Raw genomic sequence first — 20,220 nt, 5'->3', positions numbered from 1 at the left:
AATACTTAAGGGACTAGAGTTATAGCACAGCGGGTAGGGCATTGCATGCAGCCGACCCAGGTTCGATTCCCAGCATCCCATATAGTCCCCTGAGCACCACCAGGGGTAATTCCTGAGTGCAGAGCCAGGTGTGACCCAAAAAACAAAAAAAAAGAAAAAGAAAGAAAGAAAGAGTGAAAGAAAGAAAGAGAGAAAGAGGAAAAAAGAAAGAGAAAGAAAGAAAGAAAGAAAGAAAGAAAGAAAGAAAGAAAGAAAGAAAGAAAGAAAGAAAGAAAGAAAGAAAGAAAGAAAGAAAGAAAGAAAGAATACTTAAAATTGAGAACTAAATACATATTATCACACTAGAAATGTCTGTAGAATGCTGGAGAAATTCAAAGAAGATTCATGATGAATAGAAATTAATTGTAAAGAAAATCTAGTTAATAATCTGAGTCCTCTTGTTCCTGGAGGAATGAAAATGCATTAGCAGGAAGAAAGATTCTAAGAGCAGTGCTGGGTAAGGACAAAGAGAAAAACAAAACCAATGCTTCTAACAAAGAATCAAGTTTCCTTTCCGGAAACGGATCCCAAGTGTGTTTTAAGCTCAGCTATCATTTTTGCATCCAGGGTGAATGTTCTTGAACTATAAATCCAATTATGCCACTCTCTAATGAAAAGGAAATTTAGCAATATCTCATTGTTCTCAGAAAATAAAAACAAAACACATCTATGTTGCTACCCAGAAATTTGTACTTGATTTATTCTTGTTGCTTTTCAAAATCATGTCATTGTTCTTCTCAGCCTTGCTCTTTGATTCATCCAAATTGACTTCAATCCATTCTCTCAAGTCAACTGCTTTACTATTCCCGAACATTTGCACTCGGTCTTTACAGGGAATTTCTTTACTCCTCCGCCTTTCTTTCCCACTCTTCACTCCATTCACTCCGCTATTCATTCTTAACATCTCAGATAAAATTTACTTTTGGGGAATCTGCTTTGATTCCACAAACTTAGATGGAAAGTTTGACTTCCCTTCTAGTATCTTTTCTTTTAAGCTATATATTTATATTTACAACTTTGTCAATGATATCTATTGCATTTTCCTTGACACTATTGCCTATAAAAATGTATAATAATATTCAGCTCCTAGTTGAGGCCTGGGTGGATAAACAATAAGAAAACATGCTTGAGGAACAGTTGGAAGGCAAAAGAAATAGGTGGATTCCTGTAAAGGGCTTCACTGACAACTTTCCTCCTCCCGTTAAAATAATACAACAAAAGAAAGACAGAAAGGAAAAAGAATGAGAAAAAATGGAAAGGAGGAGAAAGAAATAAGGAACTTAAATTTCTCCTGCACAGTAGAGCCTGGCAAGCTACCCATGGTGTATTCGATATGCCAAAAACAGTAACAAGTCTCAAAATGGAGATGTTACTGGTGCCCACTCAAGCAAACTGATGAGCAATGGGATGACAGTGATGCAGTGATAAAATATAAAATATTCCCAGTGTTCTGAGGAGGAGGTGCAGTGAGGATGATAAATTGTATTCTCTTCATCTCAAGGACCAGTCTGTAAGAGTCTCTGACATCTTTTAGTGTGTGGTTGCCATGAACTAGAAGTCAAACCAGCAGAAAGTTTAAAGGAGAAAGAAGAAGACTCCAGATGTTTTGTAATTCTGCCAGGAAGAGTGCTCATCCTAGCTTATTTTCATGGTCACACCTAGAAGCCATTGCGGCTGGCTCGGGACTCCCAACTGTGACCTATGTGGGGTAGGAAGAATATAAAATCTTTGGTGAAAGGTTAGCATCTCTGCTGCATAAAGTTAAGTATGAAGAATTTATTCACTGGTAATCAGTTTCTAAACCTGTGAAAAATAAAAGAAATCTTATTTCAGAACAGAGTTCAAAAATCATTCTTGTAAAGTTCTTAGAAAGTTGTCTGCTTATGACTATACATGTTGACAAAAGAAAAAAACACAGACTTCAGTTGCTTAAATTCTAAAGTCATGGGAAATTTAGAGTTTGGGGTTGCACCATTCTGAACCATTTTGGAATTGGGGCTACAGGTATGCCAGGATTAAGAGATAATAGTAGCTGAGAACAAGGCATGAAAATAGATGAATGGAACATGACCTTGGAAAAAGGGATATTTAAAATCAATTTAAATGTATGGGTAGGTAAAAAACAATAGTTGCAAATATTTTTCCTTTAGATATAATTGAGACAGGAGTGGAAAAAGCCCCACAACTGAAGGTGTGGATTTGTGGAGAGAAGTGAAGAAAGACAAGATTGGTGCCACTGTGAAGGGTTTCAAATGCTATATTGATGATCTCAGTATAAAAATATTTATGAGATTGTATCCGATGCAGTGAAGAGTGACTTATAAATAGTATCTTGTATTTGGTAACTATCATTTGACCTGCTATGTTTTTTTAAGTGTGTATTATTTGATATGCAGTTGATTGTCTATTGCATTATCAACTTAACACCTGTATCAAATAATCAAGTATTTTTTATATTAGCCAGGTCATTGTCTTTGTAAGGTTTTCTAAGAATAAACACTACCTTCAGATTTAGTGTGTTTGTTATGGGCTTTTATCTGAATACCTTGTAAGTGCTTAGCTTTAAAATATATATATATATATATATATATATATATATGTTGTTTTAGGTAACATGATATCTCAATTAAGAAAATTTTGGTGAATTTATTTATATATTAATATTTAAAGCAGTACTTTTTAAGAATAGGTAATAGAATATATATAATAAAATACTATATGAAAGTGTATACATATATATGTACACATATATATATATGTACACACATGAAATATATATATATGTACACACACACATATATAAAACATTTAGAGCAGTACTTCCTAATCAGCCAGTATGGAATCTGTGGACCTTTTTTTGAGGATGGATCTATGTTTGTAGGGGTTTTCTTGATAGCAGCCCTCATAATAATGGGTAATATTAATGACTGCCTAGTAGATGCCAGAAGCACTTTCTCCTAGTAATGATAACAAAAAATGTTTCAGATATTACTAGAAGTCCTCTGAGAGACAAAATCACCTCTGGTTAAGAATCATTTCTTTACATCAGTCAGAATAAAGTTGACTCTATTAATTCAGAACTGCTCTAATAACCTTGCTGTTATTAGAACGTATACAGAAACAATGCATTGTATTATTTAGACTAATTCATAACTTACACTAGCAATGGAACTTTTTCTGTTGCCCAGAAAACAAAACTTAGTATGGGTGTTTAGAATAATTACAACAATGTGTCTGTGCTTATGAATACAAGTCACCATGTGACATGTTTTTCTTTTGTGTTAATCATTATAAACCCAAACACCACTTCAGGGCTGAGAGCTGAAGAGAGAGCTAACCCAGGTTTCATTCCCCATTACCCTCAAATGCCCCTAAACTCCACCAGGAGAGACACCTTAGCTCAGAGCCAAGGGTAAGCTCTGTTCATCACTGGGTATGGCCCAAAGAACTAAAACTCAAAATAAATTTTAAAACTGAATTTAAAAACAACACAAACACTAGAAGAAAATTGATCTGTCTATTCATTTGATATCTTTATATCTTTACTGATTTTAAACCAAAAAAAGCTTTTTAAGTCTTTTTCTTATCATATCTTTATAAAATGTTCTTAGGTATTTGATTTATGCCATTAATTCGTCTTATTCAAATATTTCAAATCATCACTAGACAGTACAAAAAATAACAAAATGTTATATAAAAAATATCAAGTTCTGAGGCTACCAAGATGCTCTGGAATGATATGAATATGTGTAGTATTCAATACCACTAAAAGCTTGCTAAACAAAGAAAGTAAGAATTGTCATATCCCTGGTTGATATTTTATCTTACAAACACATTAATTCTATTGTCCATATTTCCTATCCCTTGTGTTAAGGATAATAATTTTCCTGGATGTGCTTTCAGCTATAAATTTGATACAATGTTGGATATACAGAAAAGGAAACTGGAGTAAGATGATGAAAAGATATAATTTTAGACAACAGTGTGTTTCATAACTCCTAGAGAAGTACACAAGCCTTGTGGAGGCTTCTGAGTTAAGAAAATATTGACAAAAGGTGCTGCTGAGAATCAAGAAGACTTTCAACAAACACCGTTCTATAAATCCATTTCCGTACACAGTGATAATAAGGACTGCACTGCACTGTATCACTGTTATCCCGTTGTTCATCAATTTGCTCAAGCGGGCACCAGTAACGTCTTCGTTGTGAGACTTGTTACTGTTTTTGGCATATCGAATACGCCATGGGTAGCTTGCCAGGCTCTGTGGTGCAGGTGGGATACTCTCTGTAGCTTGCCAGGCTCTCCGAGAGGGACAGAGGAATCAAACCCAGGTTGGCAAGGCGAATACCGTGCCCACTGTGATATTGCTCCAGTCCTAATAAGAACTAAAAAGTAAAATAATAACTAGCTTCTTTATGCCAGCGTCTAAAGGACATATTACTATCATGACTCCTCAATTTTATAATTAAGAAAGTTTTCACATCTCAATATATAAATAATAAATTAATCCATCAGGTAATTTAAATATTAACTACAAAGTGAATATGATATTTAGTTAATAAATCTTTGAATTTGTTTCTTTGAAACTATGCATCATTACAATTTCTGTTCTCTACTAACAAATCAAAACACACCTTTATTTTCAACAACCAATTTTCCAGGAAATTTTAATTATGTAATTATTAATAGAAATGTTTTACTTAGATAACCATTTGTTTGTCCCCAGAGATTACTCACACAAATATTAAGCGTATTGAATACTACACACAGTTTCCTAATAAAGATTTTTTAAGGGATGGTGCTCAACATGTCACTTTTATTCCCTCTTTTCCATGGTTGATGAAATATGTCGCCATTCTGAAATATCAGGTTTTATTAATAATTGTTGTGCATGATAGTTTCACTCACAACCTCAAGATTCACTCTACCACATTTTAAAAATTCTTTTGCTCACATTTTGAGAGTGAAAGATTGATTTAATACTGAGGAAGGAGGTAGTTCATCATATTAGACCCTTTCTTTGATTGTGGCTCACCCAGATTTGATTCCCCACCACAAATGGTGTGATTCTGACAGGAGTGATCACAGAGTGCAGAATCAGGAGTCAGCCTACACACAGAGTGACTGAAAAACAAAATATACATATATTTTATATAACATATGATTATATAAAATACATGCATTTAATATATCTATAAAAATAGCATATATATATATTTAATCCTACTTGTCCAGAGTAGATACATGATATTTGATTATTGAGAAGTATTCATCTGCTTCCTTCTTCCATCTTTATTCTTTTCCTCCACTGTGTTAAAAATAATACTTAGGGGCTGGAGCAATAGCATAGTGGGTGGGGCGTTTGCCTTGCATGCAGCCGACCCAGGTTCGATTCCCAGCATCCCATTTGGTCCCCCGAGCACCACTAGGAGTAATACCTGAGTGCATCATGAGCCAGGAGTAACCCCTGTGCATCGCCAGGTGTGACTCAAAAAGAAAAAAAAAAAAAAAAACTTAATCTGTCACGAAGTACAACGCACATTTCAGGCTTCTAATAATTAACAAAGCTACTTAATATGCTGTAAACAAGGACTAATTAGCAAACTTCCACAATTGTATGAATTGTAGGACTAACAGATTGTTAGCCAGGGACATTCATGACCCCACAGATAATATAAAACCTCTGGGATTTTCTTTAATATTGTAAAATGGGTTATTTCCCTCAATCACTGGATTTAACTTTGTGAAGACAGTGGTAAATTCTGTTAATATATTATTTATCAAAAAATATGAAACATCAGTCAGAAGATTTGTTTTTAGTTTTAGTTCAATACAACAAAGTTTTATATAATATCAGACTATATAGTTAGATAGAGTTATATACGTAGACTATGAGACAGAATTTCAAGTTATATTTAAATCACATAAATAAAATATTGGGTCACTTGAGAATTAATCTCAGAATACTGTAGTAATATGAGAATTTATTCCTTCCATGATGTATTATGAAGTTGTTTGATGACTTCCAAAACATATTAAGCTCTAAAATAAATGCAAACATAATACTTCACAAAAAATAAATTGAAATATAATATCAAGTAGAATAACAGGCTAGAATAAAGTAGATGATTGCCCTTGAAAATAATCTAACCACCAGTGTAAAATATGTATTACACAATGGCACTTGAAAAATGAAGTTGTCAAAAACAAGGTAAAACAAGATATAATGGCATCAAGTGTCATAAAATAGGATCAAAAGTATTGTGAATCCCCGGGGTGATTATGAAAGAAGATGTGTACATATAAACTATCATAAAATAAATTGGAAATTACAGCTAAAGCATAATATAATTCACATTATCAACTGTTATAGTTTATTCAGGACAAGGGGGTGGAGGTTCACGCTTAACAGTGCTCAGATGCTGCTCTGAGCTTTATTTTCAGGGTCACGTCTGAGGATCAAACATGAGTTAGCTAGATGCAAGGCAATTGCCTCCATCCCAGTACTATCTCTGTTGCCCAATAATTTTTAAAAAGAGCTAGTTATCATCAGGGAATTAGCAGACAGTATTTTTGAAATGCAATTGTGAACTTAAAGAGCTTTCAGAAAATCCATAGGTAGTAAAAATTAGAATATTAATTTTCAAGGAAATTTTTACATCACAGTCTTTGATTTATATCTAAGCTAAAACACATGAATTGAATTTTAAACTTCCCAAGCAGCTTGTCACTAGCCTGACTAGCATAGACTCTGGGCCTTCCTAGGCTATGATGCTAGCTTTTCTCCTTCTACCCACACAGTTTGGCGTACATTGCTAAAGGTCTCTGGGTTCTTTTCTGTAAAATAGAGATAATCATAAGCAGACAGAGTTGCTATGAAGGTTAAATTAATGTATAAAAATGCTAAAGACATTTTGCATTCAAAGACCAGAATTTAGTCATTTTGGACAGTAGAATAATGCCCTATTGATTGCACCACAGCTTCTTTATTCAATTACCTATTGAGGGACATTTAATTTAATTTCTTGTTTTGGCTATTATGAATAATTCTTCCATGAACAAATATCTTTTCAAATTAGTGTTTTCATATATTAAGATAAATATTGATAAGTGGATCTATTGACTCATATATAATTTCCATTTTTATTTAGTTTGTGAGTTGTATAGGGGCAAATCTGAGAATTGATTGAAGGTCAAGATCATTTAAGAAAGAGGTAAGGGCTGTCATAAAGTGATGGGCATCAAATCCAGGTCCTTACACGTGCAAGGAATATATCCTACCACATTTAAGAAATCAGGGCTTTCTCATAGAAGCTGTACCAATTTACATTTTCTCCAACAGCTTCCTTGTGCTATATCCTCAGCAAGGTTTGCTGTTTTCCATTTTTTCCACTTTAGACCATTTTTGCCAGTGGGGGATATAATGGCTCTTTGTGGCTTGATTTGCATTTCCCTGATAATAAGTTATTTTTGCACTGTTTAATGTGTCAGCGGGTGGTTAGTTCTCTCCTTGCTCATATGTGGAGGTGCATGGTATTGTCAGGGACTCAGCTAAGCTCAAGAAAAAATGAATTTCCTGATAGCAAGGTAACCGATTAACAGGGTAAGACAAGGACGCCTTCAGTCAGTTGCTACAATGGTTTATGATGTTAAGACTTAAAGTCTCTTAGCTCAGATTTGGAACTAAAGGAAAAGTCAACTCTTCTCCAAGAACTGGTGCAGTAATTGGGTGGTAGGTGGATCAGTACACATCTGGAAATTTTTCCACTGTTGATGGAGCCAGAAACAAAAGACTCTTGTTATTTTATGGTCACAGCAGCTAAGGGAGAACAAGCAAGTAAAAATATCTGGATACACAATCCGTGAAAACAGTATTTTCAAGTTGCTTTGCCATTCCTCTTCTGAAGTGCACAGATAAGAGAGCCAAATATACAGACTTCTGAAAGTAGTTGCCAGAGCTAGGAAAACAAATGGTACATAGGAACCAAGTTGGCCAAGGAATTTAGTCTTTGATGCAAACTCCAATCAGAGACTGTACCAAATATGATGTAGCAAAGGTAGTTTGGTCCACGCTCTACCAAGGTAATGTTTCTACAATTGCCACTGGTTAATCAAACAAAATCAAAAATTGGGATTTTTCTCTAGGAATTGAAGTCTTCAGCTGTTGTAAAAAATGACATACGTGCACGCAAGCGTGGAAAGTTGATGTGTGTGTTGTTCGTGGGCTCTCAGGGTGGCACTCTCTCCCTCTCTCTCGATGCTCCCGTTCGGTGCTCTCGAACCGCTGTGTCTGGACCGGATGGGTATGGCTCCTCCTTGTGCTCCGCTTCTGTGTGTGCTGCTGTGCTCTCTTCTCTCTGTCTCTCTATCTCTGTGTCTATCTCTGTAGTCTCCCCTCTGGTCTCTTCCAAACTCTCTCTGTCTCTGTCATCTCTCCTCTGGTCTCTTCTGATATCTCTTCTTCTGAACTCTCTCTCCAGAGCCCTTCTGCTTCTATCTCTGGAGCCCCACTCGCTCTCACTTCTGACCTTGACTCTGATTCTCACTCACTTTGTGCTCTTTCTTTTCCCTGCTTCTGACTCTGATGATTCTCTTTCACTCTGTGCTCTGCTTCTTTTTCTTCTTGCATCTGTGTCTTTTCCCTGCTTCTGTGTCTTCTCTCTGTGTCTTCTCCCCTCTGTGTCTTCTATGTCTTCTCTCTGCTTATGTTACAATCTTAGTTTATATAGCAATCACAAAGGGTGGTGACACAAAGGTGGGTTGAACATTAGCAAATCAACAAAGAGGGGTAAAACCATTTCTCCTGGAGATTAACTCATCAGTAATCTCATGTAAGGAGATTACTCCAGATTACTATGAGATCTGCTCACAGGTGGGATCCCAACAAGGGTGTGTCACTTTCTTCTTTCCTCAGCTAGTAATCCACTTAAATAGCTGTAGTAAATCTACTTCTAATATTTCTAGCAGTGTCATTCTGTATGAGCGCAGTAAGAGATATATCAAACATAAAGTTTTGTTCTTCCTGAGGACATTCACTATATATTTCAGACCACAGTCCTCAGGTTAGGTTAGTCTTCCTAACCCCAGCAGGGTCCTAGTCTGTCTATGACCATGCTCTCAACTTATAGTTGAGTATTGTGGCGCTTTGGCCTGGCCCATTTCGATGCCAAGGTAGCTCACAACTTACCCTGGGTCCATTCTGTCTCTCATCGTGACCTTGCTTTTGGGGTGCTAGGAACTAAGGGCAACTGAGTCAAGAAAGTAGATGCCCAGGAGTTATTGGAGTCAATCAGGTAAACTAAGTTCCCTGCGGCAATGCTAAAAGGACAAACCCAATGTTATCCTACAGCTGTGATACTTGTATTTGTTGTATTAAAACATATTTTGATATTGGGGGTTGAATCATCCTAGCTGCTCTTTCTGTTTTAAATAAAACTATTTGTGATGACCAAACAATAATGGTTATCACAAAAAATACTCTCCACATATATTGTAAGCAACATATTGAATATATACACAAACACACACATATGTATATACATCTATGGATTCAGGGATAGAATAGCATCTAGGGCTCATCCCTTGCATGTGGAAGACCCGGGCTTAATTCCCTAGTACCACATATGGTTTCCTGAGTCCTGCCAGGAGTGATTCCTGAGTACAGAGCAGGAGTAAACCGTGAGCACACTGGGTGTGTCTAAATATACACACATATATATACACACATATGTATATATGTATAAGTGCTTTTCAACCCAATATCCATTAATATTCATGAAAATCATTATTATTATCCTTAGCATTACTTTTTTTTTCTTTTTCTACTTCCCTTTGAAGAACTCCTCTTAATATTCTACTATTTAGTTTTTCATTATTTGCTCTATATCTACAACTTTCAAAAAATAATATTAAGAAGTAATTTAGGGGCTGGAGCGATAGCACAGTGGGTAGGGTGTTTGCCTTACACGCGGCCGACCCTGGTTCTAATCCCAGCATCCCATATGGTCCCCTGAGCACCACCAGGAATAATTCCTGAGTGAAGAGCCAGGAGTAACCCCTGTGCATCACCGGGTGTGACCCAAAAACCAAAAAAAAAAAAAAAAGAAGTAATTTATAATTCCCTGTATATGTACATTAAAGTTGATATTTTCTTCAGTAAAGATGCCAAAAATACTACTAAAAATATAATAACTATTTTTTAATTAGAAATTTTGGTAATATAGCAATTAAATTTCAATCAGAACAAGTGAACTAAATGATGTGCTTTATGAAAATTATTTCAGTATGTGTCTCATTAATTCATTATATAAATAATTACAAAGTTTTAAAATCACTACTGTTAATATTTTTTCCAATAGTTAAAATAATTTTGCTATAAAAATTTAATACTTTCTGTGTTTTCAAATGAAATTTGCTGTTTTGGTTTACTAATATATAAAATATTATGGTATATAAGATATAAATTATCACAACATAAACCTACAACAAGTTATTTTAAACTCAAAACAATTTATTTTTCCATTGCAATAGTATACTAGTTCTATAACTGTCACTCATGAGTAAGAACATAACTTGTTATTTAAAAAGCAAGAAAATGGACCAAAAAGAACATTTTCAAACTTATATTTAGATCTCAAAAGATTACTTATTAGAAAGTATAACCATTTTTCCCAATTTTTTCCAGAGTGACTTGATTTCTTTCAGTCAAACTTTAATAAAGTAAAATTAATATATTTTTTATACTTTCTTGTTTGGCTGTTTTTTTTTGAAATTATATTTTTAGAAAATAAAACAAATACTAGATAAAGTCATCATTTTCAAAATAATTGTAAAAGTGACAATGAGCTTTATTTTTGACCAAATAAGTTTTTATTTTAGTTAACAATTTTTATTATAAAAAGTAAACAAGCTTTCATTCTATATGTTAACAACTATTAATGTAGGTGTTGTTGGTTTGAATAAGAAACATTTCCATCTCGAATAATTTAAATCTAGTGTACTTATTTATAGTCCTGAGATAGATATATTACTTCATACCTAAATATTAGATGAATGAGGCATAAATAAAGGAGGAAATTGACATGGAGTCTTTTAGGTTAGTAAATCACGTTCTAAAAGGTAACTCATGAGTTAAAATGATGACAAATTAATATTTTGAGACATCTCTGTACTGTTTTTGATCGAAGCTGAGCTAATTTGCATTTTCACCAACTGGGAATGAGATTCTTTTTTTTTCCAAGGTCCTGATAATGCTTGTTTGTGCTTTTGGATATATGCTACTAATAGACATGAGATGATAATCTTCTTGTTGCTTTGCTTTGTATTCCCCTGAAAATAAGTAGTGTTTGTTTTTATGTGCTTGTTGACTATTTCTGTGTCTTCTTTTGAAAAGGATCTATTCATGGCTTCTCTCCATTTTAATGGGATTTTTTGTGTGTGTTCATGATGTTGAATTTTGTAAATTCCTCATAATGCATTCTGTATTTACCCTTTGCCACTTGTATGAAGTGATCTTGGAAAAGAAAAATATGTCTTATTACAGCAGAGAACAGAAAGTAGCCACGATACTAAAAAAATATTGAAACAATTTCCTGGTTTATATAAATTCCTGTATGTCCAGAAAAAATACGTTGAAGGAGTTGGAGTACTCCTGAACATTGACTAAATCCTCCAGCCCATTTTCAGACTGAAGAAGATGATATATGAAAAGATTTTATACATGTGTTTTTTTAAAAAAAATCGAATATACTATTCTGAGGTTATAAAATCATTTTCCGACCAAGCTATGATCACCTGACTCTGGTGGAGTTCTCATCGTGCAAACCTCACTTTCAGAACTCTTCATCAGCTTTGGATCTGATTTGGCATCAGCTGGATACACGAATGACTCTCTTATCATCACTAATGAAACATTTGTCTCTGCCAGGACTGATTTAATTTGCAAATAGGGAGCTCCCTGAAATAACAAAGGAAAAAGAATGATTCATAGATTTTCCTGGAGGGGCCAGAACAATGGTGTGGGGGTTAAGAAGCATGCTTTAGATATAGCTAACCTTGGTCAATCCTCAGCACTGCATATGGTTCTCTGAAAACTACCATAAGTGACGCCTAAAGACATAATCAGGCGTAGCCCTGAGCATTGTTGGCTCTGACCCAAATTACCTCAAAAGAGGAAATAAGATAAATCCATTTGATATTAAATACAGAGAAAACAACGTACAGAGAGTAACCCAAACATAGATGTTCTTTGATATTTTTCCTGAAAAAAACTATAGTGTAGCTGCACCTGGATTGTTTGCGTTCATGATAGAGCATATTTGCCATGTACTGTAAAACATGATTCAGTTGATTCTAAAAGTAAAGATGTTTATGTATTTGAAATATTTTTGGAGAGGGTCTTTCAAAGGAGATGCTAAGAAGGCCTAGGGACCTCTCCTATCATTTATTGGGGATCCCCAAGGATGCTCTGGGCATGAAGCAGTATTAGGAATTTAATCAGGGTCAGCAGCACATGAGGCAAGTACCTAAGTCCCCAAACTTTCTCTTCAGGTCCAGTATTTGAAAAGCCAACCTTCAATTACTCAATTCTTATTTAAGGGCCACTTGAATGGTTATCAACTAATTGATGACTTGGTGGTTAATAGGTAAGCACACTCCAATGAAAAAGAATAACGGGCAATAAGTAAGGAAGGAAAATAAAGATGTAAAAATGACATATTAATACGGCAGTAAGAGAAAGGAAAGATAAGTTCAGAAAAATAGTGAATACACCTTTGGGGAATATTGCCAGAGTTGACTTGGTTATGACATGTAGACTAAGTCATGCCATTTTTTCCATAGTTGAACCAAATTGGTAACTGTCAATGAAAAGTATCATTTAATCATTCATTTATCTTCACCTCTGCTTTCAATGCCTGCTGTAAAGAAAATAAAACATCGGTCTAGTTCTGTGGATACTCACACTTCCCCGGAAACTACAGAATGGCAGGACTATATATGATTTCAGTAAATTTTAACAATTCACAAGCAGATTGATACATAAAATATAAATAGTAAGTCCATAAGGAAGATTCAAAATTTTTGAAATTGATTATTGGATATAGAGAATGGTGAGAGAATGGGAGAAGTTGGAGTTTTCTTTCTCTCCCTTCACATTTCTCTAAGGAAATTTTTTTTTTGAATAAAACGATTTTACCTTACAAAAAAAAATAAGAGAGAACATACTTCACAAAATTGAGTGATATTATTTCAGAAAGGTTCTGGAAAAATAAGATAATTTTACTCTGATTAAACTGCAGATACATATGTAAATATGTATCAGGAACAGGGAAGCAACAATGGTAGCTATGGACTATTGTTAACTAATCATGGACATCTGTAGCCCAGTATGACCTTGGTCCTATACATATCGCTTTGCTTAGGAGATAAAGCAAACCAGATTAATTTTTTCAATGAAAACAGTTCTATCTGAGCAAAAACTAAGTTATGAAATCTATAGTGCCTTTCTTGAGTGATTGTCCCCTGATCTTGTAATCTTGGCTATTTTTTAAATTTAGCATTCTGATTTTTTATCTTTGTTTTGACTTTACTTCCCAATTAAATTCAATTTTTTATTCAGATTCCATTTTTTAAATATTTTGCTATGGCTTCATAGTGGTATGCTCATGTATCTTCCCAATTAATCAGCTTCCCATTTACAAATGCCCATCCAAATCATAGTTAAGAAGTAACATTTGGGGCTGGAGAGATAGCACAGCGGGTAGGGTAGGGCGTTTGCCTTGCACGCGGCCGACCCAGGTTCAAATCCCAGCATCCCATATGGTCCCCTGAGCACGGCCAGGGGTAATTCCTCAGTGCAAAGCCAGGAGTAACCCCTGTGCATTGCCAGGTGTGACCCAAAAAGAAAAAAAAAAGTAACATTTGATATAAGAAAATTATTGTACTTGAAGAGACATCAACACAAGAGAAAGATGACAGAGGAGTGACAAGTAAAAAGGTAGTTAAAGGGCCAGAGAGAATACAATGGCTAGGATGTTTGCCTTGCACACAGCCTTTCAGGTGCTAGGAGGGGTCTGTAATCATAGCACCAAGCATTAGAACCACTGGGAATTGCCCCCAAACAAACAAAACAGAATAAAATCAAACAACATCAACAACAACAACAACAAAAGCAGTGGTTAAAGAAAACAGGGTAAGGGTTGGTGTCAAATGACATGGGCGAGAAAAAGTACACACACACAAATACATTGGATGGAGAAAAAAAAAGTATGTTATTATTGAAAAAAAATGTTTAAATATTGGCCAAAGAGATAATACAGGGTGAGGCATTCGCTTTGCATGCAGTGGACCCAAGTTCTGTCCATATCACAGATGGTCCCCAAGTCGTGCCAGGGTGACCCCTGAGAACAAAGCCAAGAGAGTTAGTCCTGAGCATATATACGAAGCATAGCAGTCCTAAAAACAAGCAAAAGGGAAAAAAAATGGAAGAAAAAGAAGTTGTGTCCATTTTATATAATTTTAAGCTAATATGAAGTAAAAGACATCTAATCTTAATTAACATGATAGCGTGAAAGATTTTTCCACACTGTCAAAAGTAGAGGTAATGTCAATGGCAAATACTGCTAGTGAGGAAAATTTTCCTTACAGATTTAATTTATGTGCATTATAGCACCTTCATATGAGGCACCTTTTGGTGTTATGTATCTCAGATTATTGCTGGTGGGGGGCAGGAAATTCACAAAACTGAACATTGAAAATGTTCCTAAAAGAGTATGCAATATATTATGTAGTAATATCTTATTTTTTTTCTTTTGGGGTCACACCTGGCAAGGCACAGGGGTTACTCCTGGCTCTGCACTCAGGAATTACTCCTGGCAGTACTCAGGGGACCATATGGGATGCTGGGGTCGGCCGCATGCAAGGCAAACCCCCTACCTGCTGTGCTATCACTCCAGCCCATTTAGTAATATCTTAAAAGGAAATAGAGTAATCTTTCCTTCAGGTATTTAAGGCACCTGAAAATTATTTTTTTCCTGGTGTCTATGTTTGGGGGAAAAAAATGAGGATTTAATGAAAACTCAGTCATAAATCCAAATAAAATAAAGCTATATGTGACAGTCGAGCTTTAAAAATATTAATGTTCTTGTTTTTGTGGCCTATTTCCCTTTTTGTATGTATATTTGTGTTTGTAGGTATTTAAATACCATTAACCAAGTGATAATAACTGGTTGAGGGGGAAAAAGTAACTATTGTACAAGCAGTTTCTATGGGAAAACTAATTTTGCATATGTATAATGTTATCATTGTAAAATACTCTAGAATATTAAATTAAGCTCTTAAAAACCCTTTAAAACAAAGAATTCGACAATCTCATTCTTAATAGAGTTTTATTTTCTCATATTACTTTAATTTTCTTACGGAATTGAAGCTTAATAGGTTTCTTTAGAAACTTGATTATCATGATGCAATAGTAGTTTTATAATAACACATTCTGTGCAAAATTAAGTAATCATGGCTGAAAGACATTTATTCATGTTTGTGGGCAACAATGTTTTATAATTAGCTAAAATCATCTCAGTATTTTTCACTTTTAGTTAATTAGATCACACACTTAACAAACTAGCAATGTAACAATTTACTGCAGTTTCTAGCAATTTGTGATGCTTTGCTTTTTAGCCACAATGTGTTAAATCAATCCTGACTTTGCATCTCTCATGGAAGGAAAAATAGCAAAGTGACTATTAATTATTTCCCAGTGTTTTTATTATGCATAAATATAAATATTACACATACATGCACAAATTTCCCTCTCTTTTAAAGAAATATCTCCAGATACACATGGTCCAAAATATTAGAAATAGAAAATATTCCAAATTATATTGCAATCCTCTCAGTTACTATTAACTGTACCTAGGATATTCTGAACACTTGATTTAAACAGTACAAACATTCTGCCCTACTTTTTTCTCCAACACCTCATAGTTTTGGTGAATCTTGCTCTGCTACCTCAGAGCAATTTCTTTACCTCCAAACTCCATTACCTTATCACAGTCATTTCTACCTCAATTTAACCTTATCCTGTGCAACATTGCCATAAATAAATAGTACCTGCATCCTCTAGAGTGGATATTTCTAGATAAATTCAAGTGAATAGAAAGTAAATGTCTAATGTATTTTTCAGGGCCAATATAGAATTTTGAGGAAGTATTTCTTTCCTAAAATGAATATTATTAAAAATACTTTGATAATGAAAATCATAACCTTGGGCTTATAAAAAGAGATAGACAAATCAAACATTTGCTGATAATAAGTCATCAAAATATTTATTTTAAAACATATAATCAAGGAATTTTATAACCCAAAATTCAATTATTCGACCCTCTATGGGGTCTTATCCCACAATTACATAGTTAGGCATTCTATCTTAACTCTAAAGTTTACCCTGTTACGTTTATTTATTTGACAATTCCCCATTGGTTATGAAGTAATCTTCATGACAGCTGGAGTTAGTCTATCATTTTAAATCAGCGCAGTGCTCCTTCTTGCAGTCAAATAGCTTACTGTGAATACATGTTCTTTATTTGGGCCCTTTTCTTGCCCTATAGAACGCCACTAGGCTGTGCCAAGAATTTGATTTATTATAGAAAACCTCTCTTGTGTGTCACTAATGGGTACAACTTCATTCCAGGAACCACTTTTTGAACCCACAAACATGGTAATGAATAAAATCAATGCTAAGGTTTTTATTAGAAAGTTTAAATTAATAATATGTTTTAAAGTTTCATTTTTTATAAATAGTTGTGTTTAATTTCTAAAATATGGTTTCATATATTTTAGAAACAGATCCTGACACAGCATATAGTCTCTTAAGTATCATTAGTAGTATTGTTGTAGCCTATATAATATTTTCTTCATTTAGATACCCCAGTAATTAAACTAGTTGTTGAGAGTTTAGAGTGAAATCAACAACTTGCAGAGACTTGCACAGAAAGAATGGGATAAGTGTACTATATATGTTTTTTAATGTTTCAGATAATTTGCATTTATAATAAAGTCATGAACATTAGAAAAAAATGACAGAAATTAAAATGACCTGCTCACTTGGGCTTGCTTCTACAGCATGTTTATTATGGTATTTCTACATTCTGTTTCCAGATTAATTGCTTTCTGATCATATACATTTGCAGGAACATTGTGACAAATGATAAACACAAAATAAGGTCATTTTACTTGATTAAGACCAAGAATGATTTATGCAAAATAGTATTAAAAATGACTATTTAAATTACATATTGCCTGTACATTTCAGAATTACGGCGAAGTGGTATGATGTGTAGACATGATGGATGAGAGTGAGATGGAGAAGCATATTAATAGTATGAGTAGCTTAAAATTTCAGGAGGGATATTCAAGATTCTTACATTAAGTAACTCATTTAATAACTAAAATCATCCCAGGGAACAGATTTTAGAATTATGATTTTTTTTTCCTTTCCGATGACAAATCTGAGGTAGAAATGTTGGCTCAAGATCAAATAGCTAGATCATGTCAGAGGTCCGCTCATCTCAAGGCGTTGTCGTCATTCTCTTGGCTATCTTGAGAGATTTGTAAAAGATGAGAAAATTACTTTGGTTGTTTAGTGATGCTCTTAGCATATCAGTCCTTGTGATTATTTTGTAATGCTAATCTCAATATTGTACTCCTTTCATACCCTCATCACAACGCCCTGTAGTGAGAGCATTTTTCCACCCAGTTGTCAGTACTGCCAATCATGAAACTTGTTTTCTCTAATAGAACATGAGTGGGCAGAGTATGTGTGACTTCTCAAGAGACACTTTAAAGGTGCTTACTTGATTTGATTCTGTGACTTCTGTTCTTGCCCTTCTTTAAGAGTGCAACCCTTCTTGGATAGGATAGCATTTTCAGCCTGAGTCTCTGAGAAGAATGAACAGTGAACATATTCTGAAAAAGAGTTCTTGCCACAGAATTTTTGTTACTTACCGGTAACAAAATTTTGTTTGAGTGGGAAATAAGTGTAAAACTACAGATATTCGAGCTTAGTCGATATGCATCATAACATAGAGAAAGCTGATTAATTCAGGCAATAATCACCCACCTAAACTGATCATTGGTGTCACTTTATAAGGAAAACCTAATTTGTCACAGTTCCCTTTCAGTGAGTTTACAAGGCAAAAACAGTTCTAAAAGTTGTTTGGAAACAAAAAAAAAAATCGCGTAGGTTGTCAGGAAAGAGCTCTTATCAAAATATGCATCCCTATTACATACTAAGTGATAGAAATTCACTCATTTTATTAAAACATCGATTTATTTATATAAGCAGTTTTTATAAATAATCTCAGGAGTGATTTTTCATTATGTAAGTGATATCCTATAGTACATATTTTTATCAAACTAAATTTGTCCATTATTGGATAGCTTTTAGGTGGACCCCAAGTTATTTAATGGTAAGTAGAAAAAAGGACTCTAAAAGTAGAAGGCATAGGCTAATAAATAAAAGCATTATAGACTTTTCTTTGAATTGCTGTCATTGTATTATATCACTTAATCTGAAATCTATAAATGTTTTCTTAGTAATTCTGTTATCTCTGTAACACACTTTATTTATTTATTATATATAAAGAATGCTATGTGCATAATCTTAATTGTTTTGAATTTTCTTCTCATACGTCACAGGATTTTAGCGGTAGAGTTTGCCAAAGTCTAAAACTTCACTAGAGTTGCCTTCAAGAGTGATGCTATAATTTTCTAGGTTAATGTGAAAAGAACAGATTCTGATATAATATATAACTGATATTATGAAAGTGAAGGTAAAAGTTAAAAGACATCAAGTCACAATACCCAAAGGAAAGTTTGCAATGTTTTAACAAGAAAGCCCATGCAATTATTCAGAACACAGCTCTGAGATATAAAACAAAGCAAAAGACATAAAACATTGTATCATACAACCAAGTAATTTCTTCATTTTTTATACTGTGATTCAGTTTCTTGAAAAAAAGTTATTCATTAGTGTTGATAATTTAATTTGTTGGTACCTATTTTATTTTATTTTTTTTATTTTTTAATTAATAGTTTATTTTTAATAGTGAGTCAACGTGAGGGTACAGTTACAGATTTATACATTTTTGTGCTCATGTTTCTCCCATACAAAGTTTGATAACCCATCCCTTCACCAGTGCCCATTCTCCACCACCAGTAAACCCAACATCCCTCCCACCCTCCCCAGTCTCGTCTCCCCCCACCCCACACTATCACTATGGCAGGGTATTCCCTTTTGTTCTCTCTCTCTGATTAGGTGTTGTGGTTTGCAATAAAGGTGTTGAGTGGCCATTGTGTTCAGTCTCTAGTCTACATTCGGCCCGCATCATCTTTTCCCCACATGACCTCCATGTTGGTACCTATTTTAATTGTATATTATATGTATAAGCATAAAAATATATACCTACTTTATATAGAGTTTTCAACTAGTTGTATTTTTATATATTTTTACATATCTTATTAAATGCAGTCTAACTCAAGATTGGAGCGAGCATACAGCTGGTAGGCACTTGAGCATGTGGCCAACCCGCTTCGATTCCTGGCATCCCATATGGTCTTCCAAAAGCCATCAGAAGTGATCCCTGTGAAAGGAGCCAGAATTAATCCCTGAGCACCCCTGGATGTTGCCTCCAAATATAGAAAACTGTAATCTAACTCCATGCTGAGCTTTGCAAGAATTTTGCCATTTTTTATGTAGTTCTACTCATCCTGAGAAATGTCATTATATCTGTGTACCCTTAAGCTTACAAAGAGAGCAACTGAATTCCTTTCAGAGATTCTCAAGTAATTTTGCTTCATAAATTTTCCCTTGTTTTCCTACTCTAACTCTTAACTCTTCCCTATTCCTGTTCTCTATCTTGGGGTATACATATTGCATAAGTGATATTTAGAATGTATATGGTAGCCCTGGATTCATACTCTTCTTCCAGAAAATTTGGAAGGTAGTTATAATGCAGCTTGCTGTTGCCAAAGTCTTGGCTTAATTTTAAATAAATTCTGATACTTAATTATAGAAGCTGGAGTGATAGCACAGTGGGTAGGACATTTGCTTTGCACGCAGCCAACCCAGGTTCATTCCTCTGTCCCTCTTGGAGAGCCCGGCAAGCTACCGAGACTATCTCACCT

The 20,220-nt window shown here is 34.5% G+C and overlaps 1 protein-coding gene across 6 annotated transcripts in view; it reads left to right on the top strand.

Moving 5' to 3' along the window:
* The window catches only part of RALYL (RALY RNA binding protein like), a 722,346-nt gene that overhangs the window by 346,033 nt on the left and 356,093 nt on the right, over positions 1 to 20,220 (top strand). The window lies entirely within an intron of this gene.

Source organism: Sorex araneus, chromosome 2 (assembly GCF_027595985.1).
Source record: "Sorex araneus isolate mSorAra2 chromosome 2, mSorAra2.pri, whole genome shotgun sequence".
In the NCBI taxonomy this organism is placed as follows: Eukaryota; Metazoa; Chordata; class Mammalia; order Eulipotyphla; family Soricidae; genus Sorex; species Sorex araneus.
The sequence above is the reverse complement of the archived record's forward strand: the minus strand, read 5'-3'. Positions and strand labels throughout refer to the sequence as shown.